Consider the following 17,121-nt stretch of genomic DNA (forward strand, 5'->3'; position numbering starts at 1 on the left):
CTACCCCCAGTAAATTTTATCCATATAAATTGTCTTCAAATTCATGCACTGAGAACCAGAATCTTACCAAATTCCTGTGACACAGAGAGTAAAATTTGAAAAATTAATACATCAAAAACTATTAGTTAATCAAAGAAAACTAGGAGAAAACCCACTCCATTATTCGTGTATATGTGGCATTTGTGCTTGCATGTGTGAATATATATATATGTATATATATACACACACGCACACACATGCCTATGTATGAGAGATGCCTTTAGAATGTGTCGGCTTGACTAGGATGAACTGTATTTCCCAGAATTTCATTTCTTGTGTGATTCTTCCTAAGAATGGCCACAAGGGAGATTCTTGAGAGATTTGAATGCCTGCTTTTGCAACCTCAAGCTCTGGCTTCCAATGAAGAGTCAACCAGCCTTAAAAGAACTGCTTCACTTTTCCTAAAGTTGTGGAAAGGCAATTCCCTGTACCAAATCCATTAAATTTATATGTACTTATATATCCCTCACTGGTTCTGCTTTTCTTTTTGAACTTGGACTGAAATAGTGTATGTGTGTGTATATGCATGTGTGTATGTGTGTGCATTCTCACAACAATAGTTTGATGCATTATTCCAATTTTGGAGATAAAGAAAGTGAACCAAACAGTGGTTATAAAATTTCCTGCAGATCACATGTCAAGACAGTAATGCAGTCAGGATTGGAATGCAGTCAGATAAGCCTTATTTAACATTTTTTTAAGAAGGGAAAAGGAAATGATATTCAGCACAGTTACTCATAAAGGTACATAGGTCACCTGACCTGGCACATAGTAGATGCTCTCAAGATGTCATTTTCATTCTCCAGATGATTTTCCTCAATGACTAACTCAGCTGACAGTACAAGAATTTCTATGTATAGAATACTCTCTTGCTGTACATGCACAGTATGAACAGGAAATAGAGTCAATGTTTTGCTTCTGTTATCATTGGATTGTTCTCTCAAGGTGAACCAGAAATGAATGATTAATCACCTGCCCACTTTTGGTTTTATTTATGAAATCTTACACGATCAATAATTGATTGCTCTCTGGAATAAGCAACTTGCAGACACTGAAAATGGCAAATTCCTTCCTTCCAGAAGAGAGGAGGGCATGTGTTTGATTTCTTGGAGATATTGGGGGCTTTGAATGTTGACACTGATGATGGAGATTTGACACAGACTCATTTTAAATGGCAGAATGCCAACAGAAATATTTTGGGATTTCTGTTGTTCTTCTACCCAAAGATAAGAAATATATTTATGTCAACATATAAAATAATTTTCAATGTCATGAAATGACATCCATTAGCAAGCAATGATAGTATTTTTTTTTCCATATTAGTATTTAACTTCTGTCAGACTTGCCTGGAAACATTAGAAATGAAGAATCTAAAATTTTTAATATCACCATTTGAGCGCAGTCATTTTTGTGACCCACGGTGGTGATTTGTACTTAGACCAATTTAACAATGATAATTCTGAACATTTCTTATTCCTTTTAATTGTTTTTCTTTTTTCATTGTCAGTAAAACATTAAAAGTAAAAGAATAATGGTATTTTTCCTTAATGAGGGCAGTGTTTAGAAGGTAGAGTTACATTTAGATTGTGGGTCAAAAGAAAAGCTGTTGGACTATGCAAAGTGCAAGGGAAATAATCAAAACTTCTAATAACAACAGACCAGACTAAAGAGTTTCACTCACTGAAGCAACTAAGATGATTGTGTTAAGTTTGGTTCCATGGTCTTTGTAGATACAGAGTCTCTGCATCTGCAGTAGATACTGTAAGCCACAGGAAATTCTCCTTATCAAACTTTCTCCACATGCTGAAGAAGACAGTCCCAGAGGAGAGGATTTAAGAGAAAGAAAAGGAAAGAATGAAGGAGTTGGGCATTTAGAGAACTGCAGTTTTGGGTAACTTAGCCGCTATTTATATTTAGACCCTTGTTGATTTCTTCGTTTGTGAGGTCACATGGTTTGCCCTGCTTATGTCTAAACATAGTCCTGTAGTTACCTTTGGAAATAGCTAGCCCAATGGCAGCAGCAGTACAATAAACTCTATACTCCTTATAGCACAGCTTGCTGACACTATTACTTCACCCTTAGCAATGGAAACTTAGTCTAATTTCACAGATGCCACTTGCACTGTTTCAAGAAGTTCCATACTGTGTAGGTCCTAGCTGTCTTTTAAACCAGTGTATCATCAGGGCCTGACACATAGTAGGCATTGAGTAATTATTAACTTAATGAACAAATTAATCGATTAATCCAAGGGAAGGATAGGGAGTTTTAAAATTTTATTTTACTGTGTGCTTGATTTAGAAAAGTTTGTTTTGCATTTAACTTCTCTTCTGGCACCATCTTTTTTGAAGTTAAAAGCCTGATTTCACACTTTCACAGTACCCTAAAAGACAAACTATGTTCATTTTTAACTACTGATAATCATTACAGGTTAGCAGAATGCAATAGCAAAACTCCAAACAACTACTTCTAAATGAAATGTTCAGGGGGTGCAAAATGTTGTGTATTTTAGGAATAATAGTAGCATACTTCAACCTTGTGAAGAAAAAGAAGAGAGTACTTCAGTGTATTAACAAATATATCCAATTTGGCATTAATATTTTTAGAAACAAAATAATATTGCATGTAAAAAGAAAACTATAGTGATTTCTTTCCAATGTTTTTAAAAGGTGTTGATTTTCCTAAAATATGCTTATTTCTGTACTACATAAACTTTTGATATTTATTGTTATTATTTCCATGCTAATTTTTTGTCCTCAGATTGTACCTAGAAGTCTGTGACAATTATGTAGTGATGATGGTGTATCTGAGAGAAGCAAGGCCTAAATACCACATGTAAAAACAGCAGGAAAGCAATACAATGAGATACAGAACAGCAGGTATGATGGTATTTGCATAAGTATCAGCTATGGTATTTGTTAAAGCTAATGAACTGTAAAAGGCAACATCACTTATCCTCTTCTTGTCCAGAATTTGGAAGTATGGTGAAGTATGAATCTCAAGAGAACGGGATGGAAAATTGACTATATAAAGTAAAATCAATGGCCAAGAGGGAATGATGACGTTTACTTCTTGAGTATAGAGTCAGGGAAAGTTAATAGAAGAGAATGTTTTGGCCTATAGCCCCTCCCATTGAAATCAACTGCTATGTGAGATAAGGGGGCATTTTATTCTTTTGTTTGATTTTAAAGCTTAGTAATGGTGAAGATAGATCTCCAGGAATGTGTGAAATTTCCCTTTGAACCTGGGTGGTGAGGAGTAGCTTGATGAGTTCCATGTTGAGGAATTAAAGAGCAGAGTAAAATGAGGTCTCAGATTCATTTCTTTTCCTTAGCTAAGTTAGGAGGTAGAGTGAGGTCAAGTCATAAATGTCTTTAAGTTCTGTTAGTGACATTACCTCAGTAAGGTAGTAAATAAATTTTGCATGATTTTCAAAATGCATGATATTGATCCATTTTACAGAATTTAGACCCTACTCCCTTGTAAGCTAGAGTCTCAGTTGTGCAAATCTTGAACAAAGATATAGCAATTATATATACACCCCTGTAATAAAAGTCTGGAAGCAAGAAAGAGGAAGAGTTGAGGATTCACAGTCTGAAGGGTCTCCAAAGCTGGAATTCGAAGCCTGATGGAGAGAAAGGTTTATGGCACCTACATATGCTAGAAAAATGCTGGCCAAATTCTTGGAATTTTTTTGTAATAATTGTTTTTCTCCTTTGGTGACTGTAACAGTTTGAAATTCTTTTATGAGTCCCCAAAAGATTATGTTCTTAAATTAATCTATTTTTGTGGTGTGAGTCCATTTTGATTGGACTACGTCAGTGAGACATGACTCAGGTTGAGTCTCCAACTTCTTGCTGTTTCTGATAAAAAACAGAGATATATAAGATCCTATCGTGAGAGAGAGGACTGCAGGAAAACAGAAGTCCTGGAGGCTCAAGGATCCAAGGCCGTAAGAGATATAAGGCAAATGCCTTATAGCTTACAGATGAATTTGGGAATAAAGTGGAGCAGGCCACTAAAGGAGGCTAAGAAAGAGTAAAGTCCTATGCCTGGTTGCCCACAGTTGAGTTCTGGGAGATGGCGGATTCTGGAGGGGAAGGCAGAGACCTTGGCAGACATCACCTGCCATCTTGCTTCACCAGAAGGCAACATGCCAGAATCAACAGTAGCTGCTTTGTTGTCTTGATTTGGGCATTTCACAGCCTTGGAACTGTAAGCTTTTACCCCAAATAAGTCCCCTTTATAAAAGCCTACCCATTTCTGGTACTTTGCATCAGCAGCCCTTTGTCAAAATAAACAGTGACCATGTGAATGTGTGTACACATTTACTTTATGTTTTAATTAGTATTAAGGAAAATTTCAAACATCACAGTAATGCCAAGACAATATAATGAAGCCCTATGTATCCCTCACCCAACTCTAACAATTACCTTCTTTTACAAATCTAAAACACACATATACATATTTTTAATCTCTAGGATTGCTTCCTGCTTGGGTGTGATTATAAAACTACAAAAGTCATGAGAAAACATAGACTGACTGAAGAAACAGCAGAATTATGTTTGTCATTTCAGGGTCAACCCTGGGCATTAAGCCTGGAAGTGAAAATATGGCAAGATAACCTGCACTACTGTTTACATTTGCCTTTAATGTTTTCCCCTAGTGAGTGTTATTGAATGTATGATACCACCATTTACTGGAAATAAGTAATTTTCCTACCAAATGATAATAAATTCAGGGAATATTAGATAAAAGTACTGATTAATGGAAATCATCAATAGTGGGATAAATTACATCTTAATGTTATTTTTAAATGATATAAAAGGATATTAAAATCCTTTTTTTAACAATATAAGGAAAAATGGTTAGCATTTCATTTGGGATTGGAAAATAAGAAAAAAGATAAAGAATTTGATTACTTTCCTTTGTAAGTTTTCAGTCTATAGGACAGTTGATGAAATGGTGGAAAGCCACAATGCTTCTTGTCAGAGCAGTTGTTTTAATGTAAAACTCATGCTCAATTGCCATTTTCTCACTGAAGGTATAAATGAGCCAATGGATCCTGAAAAATGTACCGAGCAGCTAAAGTTGAACACTTATAATGATAGCAGCAGTTAAGATCTCTCTATTTTTATACTAGAAACGGGCATGTTAGAGTCTATGGAGGGTTAAGATTAAGGCTCCTTAAAATTATTTAGTAGCCAAAGTGAGTGCCACATGATTATTACCCTTGTCTTAGGAAATATATATGATAATGTATTCATTATTGATTCTTTCTCTATAGGAATCTTGCTTTGGCTCATTGCTCATTTTAAATGGCTCAGTAAGTCATAAGACATGTCACTGCTTCCTCACTTAGCCTTACATCATTTGTTTACAACATCTGCTCAACAATAGCCTACGTTCTGGATGATCTCCTATAGTCTGTGAGGATTTAGTGCATATTGCAGATATATATTAAATCTGTTCTACATATGTCATACTCACCCTGGAATTGTTTGAAGACAACTATAGATAAATGTATTATGTTATTCAGTCTCTCAAAGGCTTAGCATGACATCTAGAACATAGTATTCACTTTATGCATGCTTGTTGGATGGATAGGTGTGTAGAAGAATGAAAGTAAGTAAAAGAGAGAAAAAAATTGAACAGATGTTCATATAAAACTTTTCTCTCCACTGTGTCATACACTGTAGTCCTTTGTCTGGAATTATAAAGAATTCTTTTTATTTTTTTCCTATCTAAACCTTCTCCTTCAAGAACTAGCTTCATCCTCCTATTCTCTGAAGCCTTCCTTTTTTTTTTTTTTTTTGCATGTTTTTATGAGCATTATTTTTATTGTATTTGTTTAAAGATACATAGATCACAAAAAATGTTACATTAAAAAATATGAGTTTCCCACATATCCCACACACCACTCCTCCACTCCTCCCACATCAACAACCTCTTTCATCATTGTGGCACATTCATTGCATTTGGTGAATACATTTTAGAGCACTGCTGCACCACATGAATTATAGTTTTAAAGTCATGTAGTGTGATTCATCCGATTTCATTTTTCTTTTTCAATACATTTTTGGCTATTCAGGGCCTCTTACCCATCCAAATAAATTTCATAGTTAGTTATTCCAGTTCATTAAAAAATGATGTGTTAATTTTTATTGGGATAGCATTATATCTATAGATCAGTTTGGGTAGGATAGACCTTTTTTTTTTTCTCTATTTTTTTCAATGTTACATTCAAAAAAAATAAGAGGTCCCCATATACACCCCACCCCCCTCACCCCACTCCTCTTACATCAACAACCTCTTTCATCATCATGGCACATTCATTGCATTTGATGAATACATTTTGGAGCACTCCTGCACCACATGGATAATGGTTTACATTGTAGTTTACACTTTCCTCCAGTCCACCCAGTGGGCCATGGCAGGACATACAATGTCCAGCATCTGTCCAAGTAGTACCACCCAGGACAACTCCAGGTCCTGAAAATGCTCCCACATCATATCTCTTCTTCCCTGTGCCTACCCTCAGCAGCTACCATGGCCGCTTTCTCCACATCAATGCTACAATTTCTTCCATTACTAATCACAATAGTTCCATAGTACAATATCAGTAAGTCCACTCTAGTCCATACTCTATTCCTGCATCCTGTGGACCCTGGGATGCTTATATCCACTCCACCTTTATATCAAGAGGGGGCTTAGATTCCACATAGGTGATGGGTGCAATTCTTCTGCTTGAAGTTGTAGGCACTCCAGACTCCCTGGTGTGGTGGTCGACCTTCTTCACCTCCCTGTTCGAAGGCTAAAGTAAGTCCAATAAACCAGATGGTAGGAGTTGCAAGTCTGCTGAGGCTCAGGTCCTGGCTGTCACATGGACAGTCCAGAGATTCAGGTCTCCTGAGTATACACCAACCCTAGCACCAACCACAGGTCCAATAAAAGTGACCAAAGAGGCATGTGTAGAAAGTCACATCTGAGTGCAACTCTATCACATTGAAAAACACCAACTCCAAAGTAGGGCCAATTGACATGGCACTGAACTCCAGAGCCATCTTCTATGACTATAAATCCTGTGGGTCTTTGTAGCCCTCAGGAGAACCAGTACCTGGGGTTGTATCTACTTTGGCTCTCTCTGGACCCTGCTGAGGTGTACGTAAGCATGACCCCTCTGATGACCTCCTGACTCTTTTTTGGAGACTCATAGCTATAGAAACTCATTTGTCCTTTCCATTTACCCCTTTTATTCAAGGTCAAAAAGCAGTTTTTAACGCCTCATATTACATGTAGGCTGAAATATTCTGCTGGTCTGAGTGGACCCTTTTATTCAAGGTCCCTTTTTAGTTATATCATCAGCTGGTGTTTGGTAATAATTCCTTGGCACCAGGGAGGCTCAGCCATGGGAGTCATGTCCCATGCTGGGGGGAAGGTAATGCATTTACATGCTGAGTTTGGCTTAGAGAGTGTCCACATTTGAGCAACATGGAGGTTATCAGTAGATAACTCTTAGGCACCCTGCACCTCTAGGCCTAGTTCATATTTCAAGCACACTGGCTCATAAGCATAGTCATCAATATCAAGGGCTCATTGTCAGACTGTTCTTCTTTATTGGCCTTTGCCATTGCACTTGGGGGATTGTTGCTGTTCCATTGGGGAATGTGATAGAGCTCCCCTGGCTAGGAACTCAACAATCCCTCAGTTGTCACTTTTGAATCTCAACTACTATGAAAATATCCAAACATTTTTATATACCCCATATACATGCCCTGGAGAACTCTCTCCCAACCATATGCCCCCATCAATAACATCCCACTCCAGTGCTCCTCCCCTGCCCTCTCTGAGGTACAAAACTTCTTCAAAAATGAAGCCTAATATATTGCCAAGTTACATTAATAGTAAAATGGAATATAGTGATGGATTTAAAAGTTAGATATAGAATGCATACTATTTTAGAAAAATTAAATAAAGAAAAAATAAACTGGGGTATAAACAAATGAAAAAATGAAAAATCTTTGTTTTTGATGTTTTGCCTTTTGTCACAGCAATAGGTGTTGCCCTGCATGTACAGTGGCAAGGCAATTTCTTTCATTTCTTCCTCAGTGCCTACATCCTTTCTTTTTTTTTTTTTTTTTTCTGATTATTAAGTTTGTCTTCACCAAAGTTTTAGATCACAGTAATTCACATATACAGTATAGGGTAGTCCCACATATCCAACTTCAAACACTTTGCCCCTTCCTCAGCAATGATCTTTTTACATGTTCCTATTATATTTGCTGCAGCTGATGTACAGATATTGAAACAATAGCTTTCAAACATGGTTCCATTTGGGTTAACATTATGGTTTATATTTTAGACTATACAGTTTTCTAAATTTTTACTTATCTTATGTTTTACATTATGCTTTACATTTTAGCCTATAGACTTTTACACATTTTTGGTGTAATTTAACATGTCCTATAGCCATCATTGCATGATCTTATGAAACACTTCCATTGCCCCACAGTTACACTGATTCCATCTATTCAATACCTCTCTCCCCCTCCCCTCAGGGCTCACAGTGACAATCAATCTTCATTATTTGAAGGACTATATTCACAAATACTTGCAACAATATTGAGGGCCTGACATAATCAACTGCCCTAACCCATTAGAAGCTCCCAATTCTCTCGAGAGGTACAATTTCCTCTGTTTGAGAACATCAGTCCTCCCCAGTATGTAGGTATAACTTCACTCTCATTGTATTGGTCTCCACCCAGTGATATAACCCACTATGACAAAATGAGCACTCACACATTCCCCAGAAGCCTGCCCTATGTCAGATGCCCCCATTAAGCATCTTAAATAGATAACTGTCTTTATTGTATTTTCTAAAGAGTTTTCTCAACATTATAGTTTCAACCATATACCTGACAATCTCCTATGTTCAAATGTTCCCTCCACCATCCCCCAATTTCTTGGGCCCTCTGACCCATCCTCCCATCCATAGCCCCTCTCAAGCCCACAAAGCCCCCTCCCCAAAGGTATCCCTTTGTCCCCATTTTATCCCTTCTCTGTACAAATACTTACCTCCAGCTTATCATAGATTTCACCCATGTAGGTGTCAGCTCGCAACCTTCCTCTCCCCCCAAATTCCTTTAAGCCTATAACCCAGTCTCTAGCTTTCTGAGACTGCTTGATTTACTTACTTCATTTCAGAGATGTCATGTAGTATTTGTCCTTCTATGCCTGGGTTGCTTCACTCAACATAAGGTTCTCAAGATTCATTGATGTTATCACATGTGTTTGTACTGTATTCCTTATTATAGCTGAGTAGTAGTCCATTGTATGTATATACCACATTTTATTTATCCATTTATCTGTTGATGGACATGTGGGTTGATTCCAACTTTTGGAATAGTGAATAGTGCCGCTATGAACATTGGTGTGCATATCTCAGTTTGTGCCCTCGTTTTCAGTTCTACTAGGTATATACCCGTCAGTGGAATTGCTGGGTCATAGGGCAAATCTATAGCTAGTTTTTTTGAGAAACCACTGAACTGTCCTCCAGAATGGCTGGATCCTTCTGCATTGCCACCAGCAGTGGATAAGTGTTCCCATTCCTCCACATCCTCTCCAGCACTTGAAGTCTTCTGTATTTTGAATAGCTGCCAGTCTCATGGGGGTAAGATTACCATCTAGTTTTGATTTGCATTTCCCTAACAGCTAGTGATTTTGAGCATTTTTTTTTTCATGTGCTTTTTAGCTATTTGTATTTCTTCTTTGGAGAACTGTCTGTTTAAATCTCTTGCCCATTTTAAAAATAGATTGTCTTTTTATTTTCAAGATATAGGAATTCTTTTTTTTTTTTTTTAAAGATTTATTTATTTAATTTCCCCCCCTCCCCTGGTTGTCTGTTCTTGGTGTCTATTTGCTGCGTCTTGTTTCTTTGTCCGCTTCTGTTGTCGTCAGCGGCACGGGAAGTGTGGGCGGCGCCATTCCTGGGCAGGCTGCTCTTTCTTTTCACGCTGGGCGGCTTTCCTCACGGGCGCACTCCTTGCGCGTGGGGCTCCCCCACGCGGGGGACACCCTTGCGTGGCAAGGCACTCCTTTGCGCGCATCAGCACTGTGCATGGCCAGCTCCACACGGGTCAAGGAGGCCCGGGGTTTGAACCGCGGACCTCCCATATGGTAGACGGACGCCCTAACCACTGGGCCAAAGTCCGTTTCCCTAGGAATTCTTTATATATGGAGGATATTAGTCTCCTATCAGATATATGGCTACCAAATATTTTCTCCCATCTGGTAGGTCGTCTTTTCAGTTTCTTGACAAACTCCTTTGAGGTGCAAAAGGCTTTAATTTTGAGGAGGTCCAATTTATCTATTTTTTCTTTTGCTGCTGTTCTTTTGGTGTGAAGTTCATGAAGCCATTTTCTATTACAAGGTCCTGTAAATGCTTCCCTACATTTTTTCCAAGGTCTTTATGGTCTTGGCTCTTATATTTAGGTCTTTGATCCACCTTGAGTTGATTTTTGTATAAGGTATGAGTTGGCAATCCTCTTTCATTCTTTTACATGTGAGTATACAATTCTCCAGGCACCATTTATTGAAGAGGCCATTCTCTCCCAGTTGAGTGGTTTTGGTGGCCTTGTTAAATATCATATGACTGTATATATGAGGTTCTATATCAGAACTCTCAATTTGGTCCCATGATCAGTGTGTCTATCCTTGTGCCAATACCATGCTCTATTCACTACTGTAACTTTATAATATGTTTCGAAGTCAGGTAGTGTGATTCCTACAATTTCATTTTTCCTTTTCAGGATTAGTCTTTGGTTATTCAGAGCCTCTTTCCTTTCCAAATAAATTTCATAGTTTTTCTAGTTCATTAAAGAATGCTGTGTTGATTTTTATTGGGATTGTCTTAAATCTGTAGATCAGTTTTGGTAGGATAGACATCTTAATAATATTTAGTCTTCTTATCCATGAACAGGGAATATTCTTCCATTTATTTAGGTCTCCTTTGATTCCTTTGAACTGCATTGTGTAGTTTTCTGTGTATAAGTCATTGCACCTTTAGTTAAATTTATTCCCTAGGTATTTGATTTTTTTATTTACTATTGTAAATGTTATTTGTTTCTTGATTTCCTCCTCAGATTGCCTATTATTGGTGTACAGAAATGCTCCTGATTTTTGACCTTGCAACCTGCTACTTTACTGAACACATTCATAAGTTCTAGAAGCTTTGCTGTAGACTTCTCAGGGTTTTCCATGTATAGGGTCATGTCATCTGCAAATAGTGAAATCTTGACTTCTCCTTTCCAATCTGGATGCATTTTATGTCTGGTTCTTGCCTCAGTGCTTGAGCAAGTACTTCTAACACAATGTCCTTGTATTGTTCCTGATCTTCAGGGAAAGATTTTAGGATTTCACCATTGTAAATGATGTTAGCTGTGTGCTTTTCAAATATACCCTTTATCATGTTCAGAAAGTTTCCTTCTAGTCTGACCTTTTGCAGTGTTTTTATCAAGAAAACGTGCTGTATTTCTGTATTTTGTCAAATGCTTTTTCTGCATCTATGGATAGGATCATGTGATTTTTTCCCTTCAATCTGTTTATATGGTGTATTACATTAATAGATTTTCTTATGTTGAAACTTCCTTGCATACCAGGAATAAATTCCACTTGATAATGGTTTATAATTCATTTAATGTTTTGTTGAATATGCTTAGCAAATATTTTGTTGAGGATTTTCATGTCTAGGTTCATTAGAGAGATGGGTCTATAATTTTCCTTTCTTGTAGTGTCTTTGTTTGGCTTTAGTATTAGGGTAATGTTGGCATCATAGAATGAGTTAGGCAATGTTCCTTCTGTTTTGATTTTTTGGAAGAGTTTAAGCAAGATTAGTATTAGTTCTTTCCAGAATGTTTAGTAGAATTCACCTGTGAAGCCATCTACTCAGTGCTCTTGATAGTTAGGAGGTATTTAATGACTGTTTCTATCTCTTTACTTGTGATTGGTTTGTTGAGATTATCAATTTCTTCTTTTGTCAATGTAGGCTGCTCAAGTATTTGTAGGAATTTGTTCATTTCCTCTAAATTGTCTTTCTTATTTGAATATAGTTTTTCAAAGTATCCTCTCATGATAGTTTTTATTTCCATGAGGTCAGTGGTGATATCCCCTTTCCCATATCTTATTTTGTGCATTTGCACCTTCTTTTTTCCTTTGTTAGTCTAGCTAAGGATTTGTCAATTTTATTGATCTTCCCAAAGAACCAGCTCTTCTTGTTGTTCATTTTTCCAGCTGCTTTCTTATTTACTATTTAATTTAGTTCTACTCTGATCTTTGTTCTTTCTTTCTTTCTTCTTCCTTTGGGTTTAGTTTGTTGGTTTTTTTTTTTACTAATTCCTCCAAGTGTGCCATTAGTTCTTCAATTTTAGCTCTTCTTTTTGATGTATGAATTTATGGCTAGAAATTTCCCTCTCCATACTGCTTTTGCTGCATCCCATAAGTTTTGATATGTTGTGTTATCATTTTCAGTAGTTCCAAGGTAGTTATTGATTTCTTTTGAGATTTCCTCCTTGACCCACTATTTTTCTAAGAATGTGTTGTTTAATTTCCATATCTTGTCAAATCTGGGTTTCTGGCTCTTGCAGATTTCCAGCTGAAGCCTTCCTGAATCACTCCATCAAAAGTTAATTTCTCCTTCAACTAATCATTTGGCACCTTACAATAACTTAGATGGAAAAAGAAGACATAAAAGAGTGATGTGTTCAGGAAATTAAATTTTAAAAAATCAATACAATACCAATTATGTACTCTGTTCTAAGTCTCTGTCTCTATGTGTGTATGTGTGTGCATTCATGTGTGTGTGCGTGTGTGTGTGTGTAGATCCTGTTGGTTCTGTTTCTCTGGAATGGTTATCAGGGAATACCTTTAGAAGATGGAAAGCTGATCTCTGTTATATTTGGGTAAGTGAGAAAAACAGAACATGAATTTTAGTTGGGATGAAGGAATAAAGATATAATGTGGTGACATATAATCCTGTCTATAGCCTTAATTTTTTGGCGCCAATTCAGAATCTCATAAAATAAAATGACTTAAAATGGATGTTTTAGTTTCCTAGGCTGCTTAAAGCAGCCACAATGAAGTGATTCAGTTTAACAATTGGAATTTATTAGTTTACTGCTTTTAGACTGTGAAAATATCCAAATCAAGGATATGCTTTCTTCTCAAAGACTGGCTACCAGTAATCCTTGGCTCCTCTGCCACTTGGCAAGGTACATGCAGTGTCTGTGGGCTCTCTCTTCTCTTCCAGGTTTTGTTGGCTTTAGCATTTCACTTCCATATTGTTTATAAAGGATTCTAGTAAGATGATTAAGACCCATCCTGAGTGAGGTAAGTCATCAAAAGATTCTACTTAGATCCTCATCAAAAGATCCTACTTAGAAACAGTATACACCCATAGGAATCAGTTAGCTTTACAAAAATAATTTTCTGGGGGCCAATCAGTTAGAAATCACAATAATGGGAAATTGCTTTATATTCAGAAGTAAATGGGAAACTTTACTTTTCTCTTTGTGAGTGAGGATGATGTCTCATGTTTTTAAATATGAAGTGTTTATATATTTATGTCCAACTGGCTATATGCACATTTTTCCTTTCCAATTGGTCTATAGCTGCTGAAAAGCTCCTGGCACTCACTCTATCATCTCCAAAAATTAAAATGTTTTTATGATGAACATATGCACACACTTGACATCTATTATTAGTAGTATTCACTTTTGAATACTGCTTTGAATTTTTTTACACTGACATAAACTTTAAGGCAATCAACCCCTCAGTCAGTCAACAAATGACATTGCACTATGAGTTTGCTATTCTCCCCATCATCAGGGAACATGGGCAATCAAGACAAATCAATGCAGACTGCCAGAAGGAACACCTATGCTAGGTTAATTTTTAACACTGAGGTGCAATTAAAATATAAACAAATGTATTCCAGTTTCTTAGCTTCCCTTTGGGTGAGAACCATTTTTTTCCTCGGAATATTTTGCTATCCTTTACTTATTCAACCTTCTTAGAAACTTAAAAAATATTTCAATTTTCAAGTGAATATATATATATATATATATATACACACACACAATTATTTCATTGAACTCTTGTAGAAAAATTATTGAGCGTGGGACCCAAATGTATATATTTTTTTACTATAACCTTGGGTTACTTTCCCAGCCTTTGTTCTAAAGTAAGGTTTCAAACCCTGTTCTGAATGGAGTTGCCAAGAAGCTAAGTCTCAGTTCACATATAATTAGTAGAGATTTCTTTAATTAGCAGCTGTTCCCTTTCCTAAATTTTATTTGGCTGGCAATTTCCTCCAGTATGTGCTCTTACTTGACCATGGTTCTGACAGCCCCATGGGAGAGAGATTTTCTCTACCTTATCACTGAAACTAAGAGCATCTAGATCAATCTCTTCATTTAGGTTATAGAAATATTTTTTTGAAGGAAGTGCTTGATCTATATGGAGGAGCAATGCAATTAAGCTATGTAAATTTGAATATACTTTCATATAAGTGGGTGATCTCATTAGGAATAATTGACTGGATCTGCACTATAGCTCTCATGGGCCAACTTGTCTGACTCTGAGATTTCAGAAAAAGATGCAGGCATTAGGTTTTGCTGTGTCAAATAGTTCATCTCCATCTAAATGGTTCCATCAGGCTTGGTGTAGGGTTGGTCTCTTATGACCTCATGGAGAATAATGGTCTCTTCCCAATGAGCCATTTAAACAAGGAATCTCTTTTTTTAGGTACACAGAGACAATCAACAGTGTATTTTTATTATGGTAACTGTGATTAGCTTCCTTTGAATGAGTTTAATATCAACCTGCTGAAGCATAGCAGATAGACTACCTATGGGTAATATTAACAACAAGCAAATGTGATAAATTATTTATTTTGCAAAATGCATATGTAGGTAGGAAAATGGGGCCGAAAGTTGGAGGGGGTGAGAAAATAAATTCCTAGTATTCCTAGACCAATTCATACAGAATATTATGTATTCTCACTTAATGACTATATGACACAGGCCTTGGGGATAAAACAGAAGTTTGAAAGAGAAGTCTATATGTTGATTAATAAGGAAACTGAAATAGATAGTAGATTTCATTTGGAGATCTTATCTTTTTCTTTTAGAACTAATTGCAGAATGACTTGCTAGAAATATGGAGATGTTAGTTACAGTCAATTTATATTCTATCTCTTAATCAAGGAAAGTTAAATAAAAGAATTAAATAAAATATGTTGACTTTTTCTGCTGAATTGCAGTTAGAAAGGAAAAAGAATCAGGCAAAAGCAAAAGCAACACAAATAAATCATGTCATAAGTAATTAGTGCAAGTGAATATTTGAAAATTGAACCAATGCTAGAATAAATTAAATTCAACACTTTTCTTTGTGTATCAGTAACATGGTATAATAAAAATAAACTCCTGGGAGAATTAATAATTAGGAAAAGTAATGCCCACAATACTTAATATCTCTAGATTCTGAAAAATCATTTCATAATAGCAAGTAATGAAACTTATTTATTTCTAATTAGTGAAATCAGAATGTTGGTTTAGTGAATAATGGTAAATAAAGGTAATTCACAGCTGAATGTTAACAGAGATGACTTCTTTAGATAATAATTCAGATTGATGCTGATATTAAAAGGTATAATGTCTTAGTATTCAACTTCATGGAATATGAAGAATTCCATCATTATAAAGGCCTTTCAGCGATTTCATTATTGCTTGTAATGGTATTCAAGGTAAAGCCACATTATTGTTGTTTTATTAGGAACCACGGTATAGTAAAAAAAAAAAAAATTGCTTCTGGTGTGCAAGTCCTGGGATGAGTACAGAATCGCTAAAAGTAAAAATCACCCAGACACCACATCACAATCCTGATCATGAGATGGATGTTCTTTCTTTTATCCCTTTGAAAGAGAAGATGTAGAACAGTTAAATTTGATAGAAACCAACATGCATAGAAATCACATTTATTTAAATGAAGGTTTATTTAAGTATTTCTTGAGCAGTATTGAATGTGGTTTTCCTTTATAAAGATTTTTTTTGTTTATTTTTCATAGTTCAATATATATTTTTATTGGCTAAATATTACTCCAAACTTGACTTTAAGGACACTGCAAATAAAATAAATAATTGTAATTTAACAGACATCTAGAATCATTTTTTGTTTTCTATTTTTATTAAAATAATAAGCCTGTCTTCAGAAGTAAACAAATAAGAGATATTTGTTATGGTTATCCTGGAGAAGAGGTTTGTATAGCATGAAAAAGGAAATTTCGATATGCTGTTTCTCCCATTTATACTGAAGTCTAGAAATTAAAGCATGAATATGTTTTATATACCCTTGCAGTACATCCTCAGAAAAAACTAAAATCTCTTTTCTTGTGCCAGGACCAATAAAACAAGAGAGAAAGAGGAAAAAAAAAAAAAAAAAAGAAAAATGATTAGGAAGACTAAATCAGCAGTCAAAAAAAAGAGCACTTCTCAAATGGGGGATAATCAAAATGGATAAAATTTTTTGCATAAAATTCTTGGTTAGTAAAATCTTCATAGAATTTTAAGGTGAGTGGGATATAATTGAGATAAATCTAATTCAATCCATTCATCTTTCAGAAATACAAGCCCCAATTTTTAATAACCTGTATGATTTTAAGACCTTATTTCTTAATATTATTTGTTTTTTTAATTGTGAAATAATATATTTGAAATACATAATTACTTCATTTCCTAGGCCTTGGAAATTACTAAAATTATTATCTTGGCTAATTTATTTAGCCTAAATTGAAAGAACTTTTTGATATTCAAAATAGAAATAATTATTTTATTAAAATTTAATAAAATATCAAATAAATAGACCAAAATAAATAACGGCATTCCAAAAATGTTGTTTATTATTTTGTCTTTGGTAATATTTTCTTAAATTTTCATCATACAATTCTTGAAGAAGTATTCTAATGTGGTAAAATAGTTTGTTATATCTAGCTTTATTCTCTTTGTCTTTATTTCACTCAATTATTTCACTGA

The 17,121-nt window shown here is 35.6% G+C and overlaps 1 pseudogene; it reads right to left on the reverse strand.

Moving 5' to 3' along the window:
* The window catches only part of LOC101440233 (spermine synthase pseudogene), a 41,572-nt pseudogene extending 32,433 nt beyond the window's left edge, over positions 1 to 9,139 (reverse strand).
* Positions 9,140 to 17,121: the final 7,982 nt, after the last annotated feature.

This window comes from Dasypus novemcinctus, chromosome 2, assembly GCF_030445035.2.
Source record: "Dasypus novemcinctus isolate mDasNov1 chromosome 2, mDasNov1.1.hap2, whole genome shotgun sequence".
In the NCBI taxonomy this organism is placed as follows: domain Eukaryota; kingdom Metazoa; phylum Chordata; class Mammalia; order Cingulata; family Dasypodidae; genus Dasypus; species Dasypus novemcinctus.